Below are 11,441 nucleotides of genomic sequence, written 5' to 3'. Positions count from 1 at the left end.
TCATTGGTGTGTGTTTTGTTGTAGGTGGTACAGAATCTGATTCCACCAGCATGTGCTTCCAACGTCTAGCCTGCACAAGGTGAAGGTAAGTGAGCAAAAATATTTACAAGCTGACAGCTAAGATAGATCAATTTACACTAAGCATGGCATAAACATGAATTGGGTAGTGTTTGTAAAAGTTTGTGCTAATGTTTTGGGGTTACAGGTGGTTAGATATAGCCTGAGGACCCCAGAGCACCTTCCATGTAATCAATTTAGTCTATTTAGTTTTTCTTTTTACCTTTTCTCTTTGTAAAACTCAGGTTATCTGAAACCTTTCCACGGTGCCCTGCTGAAGAATACCCCAAAGCGGCTGCATTTTGGGTCTACGGGCATGAGGGAGGGGCATGGAGCACAACAAGATTGTGGGACAAAAACAAGTAAGGGACACTGAAAGGTATAAAATAAAGACTACAACAGTAATGACATGACCACCTAATTATTCTCTCTGCAGATTCCCAAAACACAATACAAAGACATGTCTACAACAAAAAAATCCTGCCAAGAGCTACTATTGACAAGAATGATCTGTCAAAGTGAATGGGCTGGGGAAAGTTTACAGATAGGTCTTTGAAATGTGGAAGGAGTTTTGGTTGTGCATGGTTGTGCTTGGCGACAGTAAAGGTATTGTCGTGTTATGAGAATGATTTGAAGATGCCATTTCTCCTCCATCCCTCATACGCAACAATATATGCTGTGTAAGAACTGCCCCCTTCAGACTTTTCACACCTTCTGCCCCCAGCAATTTCACTTTGTAGAATGATATTTCCTCTCAAAAGCAGCTCCCAATGTCCCTCATTGTCCCTAAACAATACACTAGTCTGTATCTAAAGCCTTAGGTCCCAATTGGTTTACACCTTTACCAACAAAGGTGTGTTTCCTTACGTGACTTCCACAAAAAGTGTACAATGGTAACACCACAACCATGTCTTTGCTGGAGACATGCAGTACCAGCAAATCTTCTGTAAGAGATCTAAACATTTGGTGACAGCCTACACTACTTAATGCTAACTCAAAAAGAGAACTGGGTATTCAACAATAATGTTATATGGTAAAAGTATCATACAAAACATACAGTATGAACAGTTTAGCACAGTTCAGTGTGTCTGAGTGTCTCAGGTGTAGTATTTGTCTTTAAGAGTTTAGTTAGGTCTACATGTAATGGAATAAATACATTTATAGCCTGTTGTGTAACGTGTTGGCTAATTTAAGAACAAGATGGCTTCAATATGCTCTGATGTTGCCATCACAGAAAACGGCTATAACTAAATGTTACATCCATTTATTGTGCCCTCGGTTCCTTTGGGCTTTCATTTATACTGGATATATGCTTTGTTCTACAAAGACATTGTCCATGTGCTGAATGTGCAACGTGATAGGATTTTGCCATTGTGAAAGTAGCCTCCCAATGAAACAAATTGATTCATGTGCGCACACTCCCGCACATAAACTATAGGATATGCTTACGAGTAACACTATCTAATGGTGGAATGAATGTTAATTGTTTTTTTTAATCAAGGGTATTATGAATGGTGGACATAAATTAATTAGTTCTGAGGACTACAAGTGATTTTTGGTGACGTTAATCTCATGAAGCAGCTGTAGGGTTGGAGGACTGTTGCTCATCATTGCGCATGAAGTGGCAGTGGCGCGACTCCTCTCCTAGTTGACAGGAATTCGCTGACACCAATTATTTTCGCGGGCAGATGCGCGCACATCAACATATGCCGCCTATAGAAAACTGGACTGAAGTGCGCTACCAGTTACAGCGTTGATTTGAATGCTAAGGACAATTCGGTGACACGGACTTTTATCGCCAGTATAAACTGAACTGTATGGCATGTTCTCCGCCACCAATCGCTACAGGTAAGGATTTATTTCGACAGTTGCAATATGATACAACCGTCTCTCGAAGTGTGGCATGTACAATGAAAGCTTCTAGGCGTTGGTTTACATTTTTTTAAATATGGTTTAATATGGTTTATTTTCAATCAAATGAAATTGAGCGTATCTTTTTTTCTGTTGCACTTTGCTAAAGATTCGTAGACTATCTATTAGTTGCTTAGTTGTTCTGCACAAAGCGTTTTGAATGGTTTGCTAACTATTTTTGGAATATGAAAAAGACTAAACAAGCGTAAATTAACATTAGTTGTAGAAAAGTGAAGCACTGAACAATAGCCTAACCCATCATAATGGAATTATAAATGCATCTCCTTTATAGCGTGAAAACAGCTTTATAGGGATTGAGTGAACATTTCATATTCATCCAGTATTGTAATTTTATTGTGAATGTGCAAAGGGCTGTTGTGTGTGTGTGTGTGTGTGTGTGTGTGTGTGTGTGTTTAACTAGATAGGCTAGTGGGCAATCTTCAAAAAGGGCTTAAGCTTTTGAGATACACCTTCCAGCAGTAGAACAAAACACAACCATATTTTTTCACATATCTAATGTCTCCATTCTATGAAATGGATGGCTGTGAAAAAATATTTTATTGCATAAGTGATTGATAAATATCATGACACACTCCCTAAACTAAAAACGTGCAGAATAATGCCTGGCTAGAGGGGGGTGGGCCACAAACTCATGTAACCCAATATTGCATGCTCTGAAATTGAGAATCCATTAGGCCTGCCCTAATTATACTCAAGCACCATTGTCTGGGTATAAAAAGAAAGCAGCAGACTGCTTGGAATGGAAACACCAAAAATTCCAAGTCGCGGTTCTCTTTGAGGCACAATGAGGCAATTCGGAGGCTCCAACGAAAGGAAAGAGAACACTAGACACCCTCTCCCTAGCTCTACAACTTGCGGTATACCAACTGTGGTATAACTTTTGTCTCCATGATTGGGCTCTTCAGTCATCTCCTTGTTATTTAGAAGTAAGCTTTGATTCATTTCTAGTCCAAAATGTCTGCCTGTATCCGACATGACCTTCCGCTGGCACACTGCATTTGTGATGTGCATAGTGATGTTCCGGTGCACTTCTTAAAGATGTTTGGGTTGAGCTGGCACATTTAGTTTTTCCAAAAAATCATGTCCACCATCCTGGCTGGCTGTCCTGGAGTTGCCGTATATATTGACTTGGTGAAATTATGGTGCATAGGGTGGATGGAACCACACATGATGACATGTGCATAAGGCAGGTGTTTACTACAATAAACCAACACAACCTGACACTCCTTGACAAGAAATGCCATCCACTTAGTGGACCATCAATGATGTCATAGGAATTGTACCTATCCGATGCCTATCCAATGTAAATGCCACCCTGAATCTCCCAGTCTGATCTGGAGTTGCCGTACACTTTGCCATACATGAGGCCATTCAACAGCCAAAATGCAATCGGGAAAGTGCTGACGTGCATTTCCCTCATATGTACAGTGCCTTCAGAAGGTATTCATACCCCTTGACTTATTCCACATTTTGTTCTGTTACAGACTAAGTTGGAAATGGAATACATTTTCGTATATATTTTTTAATCTACACACAACATCCCATAATGACAAAGTGAAAACATGTTTGTAGAAATTGTAGCAAATGTATTGAAAAGTAAATATCTCAATAGATGTTAAAATCACCTTTGGCAGCATTTAAGGCAGTGAGTCTTTCCGGGTAAGCCTCTAAGAGCTTTGCGCTCCTGGATTGTACAATATTTGCCCATGATTCTTTTCAAAATTTGTCAAGCTCTGTCAAATTGGTTGTTGATCATTAGATCATTGCTAGACAACCATTTTCAACTCTTGCCATAGATTTCTAAGCAGATTTAAGTCAAAATTGGAACTCTGCAACTCAGGAACATTCACTGTGTTCTTGGTATACAGTGTAGATTTGGCCTTGTGTTTTAGGTTATTGTCTTGCTAAAAGGTGAATTAATGTCCCAGTGGCTGGTGGAAAGCAGACTGAACCAGGTTTTCATCTAGGATTTTGCATGTGCTTAGCTCCATTCAGTTTCATTTTTATCCTCAAACTCCCCAGTTGTTAACAATAACAAGCATACACATAACATGATGCAGCCACCACTATGCTTGAAAATGAATGTGTTGTATTGGATTTTCTCCAAACATAACACTTTGTATTCACAACGAAAAGTGAATTGCTTTGCAATATTTTTTGCATTATTACTTTAGTACCTTGTTGCCAACAGGATGAATATTTTTATCAAGTACAAGCTTCCTTCTTTTCACTATTCCAATTAGGTAAGAAATAATGTTGTTCTCCTATTTCAGTTGTTAAACTCTATGACTGTTTTAAAGTCATCATTGGCCTCATGGTGAAATCACTGAGTGGTTTCCTTCCTCTCCGGCAACTGAGTTAGGAAGGACGGCTGTATCTTTGTAGTGACTGGGTGTATAGATGCACCATCCAAAGTGTAATTAATAACTTCACCATGTTCAACGGGATATTGAGTGTCTGCTTTTGTTTTACCTACATTTGAAGTCAGAAGTTTACATACACTTAGGTTGGAGTCATTAAAACTTGTTTGTCAACAACTCCACAAATTTCTTGTTAACAAACTATAGTTTTGGCAAGTCGGTTAGGACATCTACTTTGTGCATGACACAAGTCATTTTTCCAACAATTGTTTACAGACAGATTATTTCACTTATAATTCACTCTATCACAATTCCAGTGGGTCTGAAGTTTACGTACACTAAGTTGACTGTGCCTTTAAACAGCTTGGAAAATTCCATAAAATTGTCATGGCTTTAGAAGCTTCTGATAGGCTAATTGACATCATTTGAGTCAATTGGAGGTGTACCTGCGGATGTATTTCAAGGCCTACCTTCAAACTCAGTCCCTCTTTGCTTGGCATCATGGGAAAATCAAGAGAAATCAGCCAAGACAAATTGTAGACCTCCACATGTCTGGAACGGCTTCCATAGACACGTACTCAGAGCATGCGCAGACCAGCTAGTTGGTGTGTTTACAGACATATTCAACCTCTCCCTATCCCATTCTGCTGTCCCCACATGCTTCACGATGGCCACCATTGTTCCTGTACCCAAGAAGGCAAAGGTAACTGAACTAAATGACTATCGTCCCGTAGCTCTCACTTCTGTCATCATGAAGTGCTTTGAGAGACTACTCAAGGATCATATCACCTCCACCTTACCTGTCACCCAAGACTCACTTCAATTTGCATACCGCCCTAATAGGTCTACAGACGATGCAATCGCCATCACACTGCACACTGCCCTATCCCATCTGGACAAGAGGAATACCTATGTAAGAGTGCTGTTCATCGACTACAGCTCAGCATTCAACACCATAGTACCCTCCAAGCTCATCATCAAGCTTGAGGACCTGGGTCTCCCCCCCACCCTCTGCAATTGGGTCCTGGACTTCCTGATGGGCCTCCCCCTGGTGGTGAAGGTAGGAAACATCTCCACTTCGCTGATCCTTAACACTGGGGCCCCACAAGGGTGCATGCTCAGCCCCCTTCTGTACTTCCTGTTCACCCATGACCCATGGTCATGCACGGCTTCCAACTCAATCATCAAGTTTGCAGACGACAACAGTAGTAGGCTTGATCACGATCAATGACGAGCCTATAGGGAGGAGGTGAGTGCACTCAGACTGTGGTGTCAGGAAATCAAGCTCTCAATCAACGTAAACAAAACAAAGGAGATGATCGTGGACTTCAGTAAACTGCAGAGGGACCACCCCCCTATCCACATCGACGGGACAACAGTGGAGAAGTTGGAACTCTTTAAGTTCCCCGGCGTACACATCACGGACAAACTGAAATGGTCCATCCACACAGACAGTGTGGTGAAGAAGGGACAACAACGCCTCTTCAACCTCAGGAGGCTGAAGAAATGTGGCTTGTCACCTAAAACCCTCACAAACTTTTACAGATGCACAATTGAGAGCATCCTGTCGGGCTGTATCACCGCCTGTATGGCAACTGCACCGCCCACATCCGCAGGACTCTCCAGAGGGTGGTGCGGTCACAACACATCACCAGGGGCAAACTACCTGCCTTCCAGGACACCTACAGCACCTTATGTCACAGGAAGACCAAAAAGATTATCAAGGACAACAACCCCTCGAGCCATTGCCTGTTCAACCTGCTACCATCCAGAAGGCGAGGTCAGTACAGGTGCATCAAAGCTGAACCGAGAGACTGAAAAATAGCTTCTATCTCAAAGCCATCAGACAGTTAAACAGCAATCACTAATACAGAGAGGCTGCTGCCTACATACAGATTTGAAATTATTGGCGACTTTAATAAATGGATCCCTAGTCACTTTAATAATGCACTTTAATCATGTTTGCATATCTTGCATTACTCATCCCATATCTGTATACTGTATTTTATACCATCTATTGCATCTTGCCTATGCCGCTCGGTCATTGCTCATCCATATACAGCGGGGCAAAAAAGTATTTAGTCAGCCACCAATTGTGCAAGTTCCCCCACTTAAAAAGATAAGAGGCCTGTAATTTTCATCATAAGTACACTTCAACTATGACAGACAAAATGAGAAAAAGAATCCAGAAAATCACATTGTAGGATTTTTAATGAATTTATTTGCAAATTATGGTGGAAAATAAGTATTTGGCCACCTACAAACAAGCAAGATTTCTGGGTCTCACAGACCTGTAACTTCATCTTTAAGAGGCTCCTCTGTCCTCCACTCATTACCTGTATTAATGGCACCTGTTTGAACTTGTTATCAGTATAAAATACACCTGTCCACAACCTCAAACAGTCACACTCCAAACTCCACTATGGCCAAGACCTAAGAGCTATCAAAGGACACCAGAAACAAAACTGTAGACATGCACCAGGCTGGGAAGACTGAATCTGCAATAGGTAAGCAGCTTGGTTTGAAGAAATCAACTGTGGGAGCAATTATTAGGAAATGGAAGACATACAAGACCAATTTGCAAATAAATTCATTAAAAATCCTACAATGTGATTTTCTTTTTTTTTCTCATTTTGTCTGTCATAGTTGAAGTGTACCTATGATGACAATTACAGGCCTCTCTCATATTTTTAAGTGGGAGAACTTGCACAATTGGTGGCTGACTAAATACTTTTTTGCCCCACTGTATATTGATAAGTATATATTCTTATTCCATCCCTTTACTTAGATGTTTATTGTGGAGTTAGATTACTTGTTAGATATTGCTGCACTGTCGGAACTAGAACCACAAGCATTTCGCTACACTCACAATAAAATCTCATGTGACATTCTCATTGGGTTAAAAGCCGAAATGTATCCAATAAGTGGCAGTGGCATTTTTTTGGACAGCAGAACATTGACAATGTTCACTCCTTTTCCCTTCTCCATCTCTCTTATCTAACTAAAATGTGGAAGAGGTTATCACCCCAAAAGTTAGTAGGCTATATGACACGAAGTGTAATTTGTAATTTGATCTCACCTCACTCGCGTTGTTAGTGAACAGCGTTTACTAAACACATTCTTGAAACGGTTTAGATAATACCGTTAGAAATGTACAAACGGTTCTGAAAAACCAGAACAATGGTACCTTTAAATAGCCCGGTTTATGCCGCCCAAGCCTGTTTGCTACGTCCCTCATAAGCAACGCTTCATAGTCGTAGTCTTCAGACCCCTTCCCTTTTCCACATTTTGTTACTTACAGCCTTATTATAAAATGGCGTAACGATGTGCGCTGAGAGTTGGGAATCAAGTTCAAAATAAGAAACATGAAGAATGCACAGACATGACACAGAAACAATAACGCCTGGGGATGGAACTAAAGGGAGTGACATATATAGGGAAGGTAATCAGGGAGGTGATGGAGTCCAGGTGAGTCTGATGAGGCGCAGGTGCGCGTAACGATGGTGACAGGTGTAACGAGCAGCCTGATGACCTAGAGGCCGGAGAGGGAGCACACGTGACAGCACCATCTCCCCCATGCGCGGCTCCAGATGCAGGATGCCAACCGATAAGACGATCCCGGGGATCAGGAGCTGACCGGTCACCCCTGCTGATGAGGGGGAACCTGGCGTTCCGGCTGGGACGCGGGAGCCTGACGATCTGGCTGAGGCATGAAAGCCCGACGAGCCGGCTGAGGCAGGGAAGCCTGGCGATCTGGCTGAGGCATGAAAGCCTGTAGCGGCTCCCGGACCTGACGTCATTCCACCTGACGCAAAAAAAACACTCCCTGATGCTTCCCTTAGGTGAGGCGTTATTCTATAACGATGTGCGCTGAGAGTTGGGAAGCAAGTTCAGGGAGTGAGTGTTTTAATAAATAAACACAACATAATACAAAATAAGAAACACGAACAACGCAGAGACATGTCATAGGAACAGAAAAAATAACGCCTGGGGAAGGAACCAAAGGGAGTGACATATATAGGGAAGGTAATCAGGGAGGTGATGGAGTCCAGGTGAGTCTGATGATGCGCAGATGCGTGCAACGATGGTGACAGGTGTGCACCAAAACGAGCAGTCTGATGACCTAGAGGCCGGAAAGGGAGCACACGTGACAAGTCAATCTGTACACAATACCCCATAATGACAAAGCGAAAATTGATTTTTATAATTTTGTATTAATTGATTCCAAATAAGAAAACAGAAATGCTTCACTGTAGGGATGGTGCCAGGTTTCCTCCAGACGTGACGCTTGGCATTCAGGTCAAAGAGTTCAATCTTGGTTTCATCAGACCAGAGAATCTTGTTTTTCAGTCTGAGAGTCCTGTAGGTGCCTTTTGTCAAACTCCAAGCGGGCTGTCATGTGCCTTTTACTAAGGATTGGCTTCCGTCTGGCAACTCTACCATAAAGGCCTGTTTGGTGAGGTGCTGCAGAGATGGTTGTCTGTCTGGAAGGTTCTCCTATCGCCACAGAAGAACTCTGGAGCTCTGTCAGAGTGACCATCGGGTTGTTGGTCACCTCCCTGACCAAGGCCCTTTTCCCCCGATTGCTCAGTTTGTCTAGGCGGCCAGCTCTGGGAAGAGTCTTGGTGGTTTTAAACTTCTACCATTTAAGAACTATGGAGCCCACTGTGTACTTGGGGACCTTCAATGTTGCAGAATGTTTTATAGTACCCTTCCCCAGATCTGTTCCTCGACACACTCATGTCTCGGAGCTCTACGGACAATTCCTTCAACAGGATGCACCTGAGCTCAATTTCGAGTCACATAGCAAAGGTTCTGAATACTTATGTAAATAAGTGATTTCAGTTTTTTTATTTTTTATAAATTTGCAATTTGTAGGTTAATACATTTTTTGTTTTGTAATTAATTTTACGATGTGGCTGTAACGTAACAAAATGTGGAAAAAGGGAACGGGTGTCTGATTACTTTCCGAATGCACTGTATATAAAATATTAATTAAGATGTCGAAAGGGTGTTTGTTTGTGAATGTAGGACAGACAACTAAGTACTTGTTTTCCACATTTATGCAATGTCAGAGCATGGAATTATTCTGCACTTTTTGAGTTTAGGTGGTGTCTCCCAATATCGATCAATTTATAACCAGTTTTGTATTCAAATATTTTTACACAACCATCCATTTCATAAATGGGAGACTTTGGAGGCCTCCTCAAAAATGTGGAGGCCTTGCCACTAAGCCTAAGATTGGGGGTTGTGTGTAGGCCTAAATGATGCACTTAAAGTATGGGGTTAAACTATTTCTGGGTAGCCATCATGCTTTATGTTGAATGCTTGATTGACTATTACCAAGGGCAATATCCACTTTGCCATTGCGGTAAATTAGAACATTCTATTTGGGGTCAAGACATCTTTCTAAATTGCCATCACCATTTATGCACTGAATGATTTTTTGGAATCAGGGATTTCAAAGTGACAGGACATGGCAGAAATACATTTCATACAGCCCCTTACGAAATGTGTGGACATGCATCCATGTGTGGACGTGGGTGTTCATGTGCTTATATAGTGGAGGATTTATGTTTTTTTCATTATTACTAGCCTATGTAATGCAGACAACTCTTCTCATCTCTCACCTAAAAAAAAACATATACTGAAAACTTGTAAGTCAAGTTTGTCACAATGGAAAAATATAATGATTTATTATTTAATATATTGAAATAGCTACTGCGACCGAGAAAAAACAAAATTGTTTAAATTGAAGGCCAGGTGGCAAACAATAATGCAGTCACCAGGGATGGGGGTGTGAGCATGTGGGTCTGGGCAGCTGAGATGTAGTCATTTGTTGTGTTTGTCTTTAAGTTGTTGTTTGTATGTATACGTTTTGTTTTGAGTGCAAAAAAGGGGAGATATGTAAAAAGGGGAGATATGTAATGCAGGCATTTATTTATTTGGTGCATACAATTGATTGTTCTTCTAAATGTCCACTTTAGCCTGTTGCTGTTACCCATAGGTTATGAAGACTATCAGATTATACATAGCTGTCGGCGGATGGCAAGAGCTCTGAAACAACAAACAGCTCTTGAGTACATTGATGTTGTTTCAATTTAACAAGATTGACATATGTATTCAAGTAGTATATACAAATGAGGTGTCAGATCTGATTTTATCCAGGAAGAAAATAGAACCACTTGAAATGTCCCTCTCTCCCAAATATACTGTATGTATATGTGTGTGATTTGAGTAACAGCCAAGACAACTGCCTCTGTTCCACTGCAGCTCTGGGAAAAACGCAATGTTCCTTATTTATTTTTCCATATTTTTTTGTTTCAACAAATCTCCACGACGGACGCATAACCAGTTGCAGCACAGACCTAGCTCTCAGCATAACATTCAAAGAGAGAGAAGGGAACCGAAATGAATGAGATTAACATTAACTGCGTTGTGCAGAAAGATGATGGAAAGGCCCACTCCTTATCTTCAAAACTCCAGAACTCAGAGTGTCATTTCTCTTCCCACCCAGAGTGACAACATAGCAGATGTAAGAGAATGTCTTAAAGTCAACCAAAGGGGACGAACATGTCTTGGATGATGTAGTGGTGGATTCTTTCTTTTTAACTTTCTGGTTAGGGACGTATTTTCACTTTCATTCTATCTGTATATCTCCCCCTTTGCCTCCCTGAAATGCTTGTTATATTCTGTCTGAGGTGTGGGTAGAGACTATGACCTGTGCAGACATTACTCTGCAGAATGTGTGGTTGGGCAGTGCTATGAGATGATGAGGTACGGGTGCAACTGAAACCTGGAAGGTGGCACATGGCACCAGGTGGCTCATCTCTCCCGCCTTATTCAGATTGATGGGTCTCATCTCCCATTCGCCCACTCTCTGGCTTGGGTGCATCATGGGAGTGAGGGTCAGAAACGTTTGGGTTTGAGCTGACCTGGCTGTCCCGTCTGCGTGGCCCTCTGTGCCCTGTCTGACTTGGGACGGTCCAGTGGCACTGTCATCTCTCATCTGTGATGAGATCTGATGCCATAAGTCCTCACTGTTGCCAACCACTCCATCAAGCTGTCACAGTGTCCAGATGCACATTCAGA

At 41.7% G+C, this 11,441-nt stretch overlaps 1 protein-coding gene across 1 annotated transcript in view; it reads left to right on the top strand.

Annotated features, from left to right (window-relative positions):
* Positions 1-1,647: 1,647 nt before the first annotated feature.
* LOC112250270 (gamma-aminobutyric acid receptor subunit pi-like) overlaps positions 1,648-11,441 on the top strand; it is a 93,140-nt gene continuing 83,346 nt past the window's right edge. The window contains exon 1 of the mRNA XM_024420325.1: positions 1,648-1,905. The gene's annotated coding sequence lies outside the window, so the exon portion shown is untranslated. The remainder of the gene's footprint in view (positions 1,906-11,441) is intronic.

The sequence above is a fragment of the Oncorhynchus tshawytscha genome, linkage group LG01 (genome assembly GCF_018296145.1).
Source record: "Oncorhynchus tshawytscha isolate Ot180627B linkage group LG01, Otsh_v2.0, whole genome shotgun sequence".
Taxonomy (NCBI): domain Eukaryota; kingdom Metazoa; phylum Chordata; class Actinopteri; order Salmoniformes; family Salmonidae; genus Oncorhynchus; species Oncorhynchus tshawytscha.
This window is presented reverse-complemented; position numbering and strand designations above follow the sequence as displayed.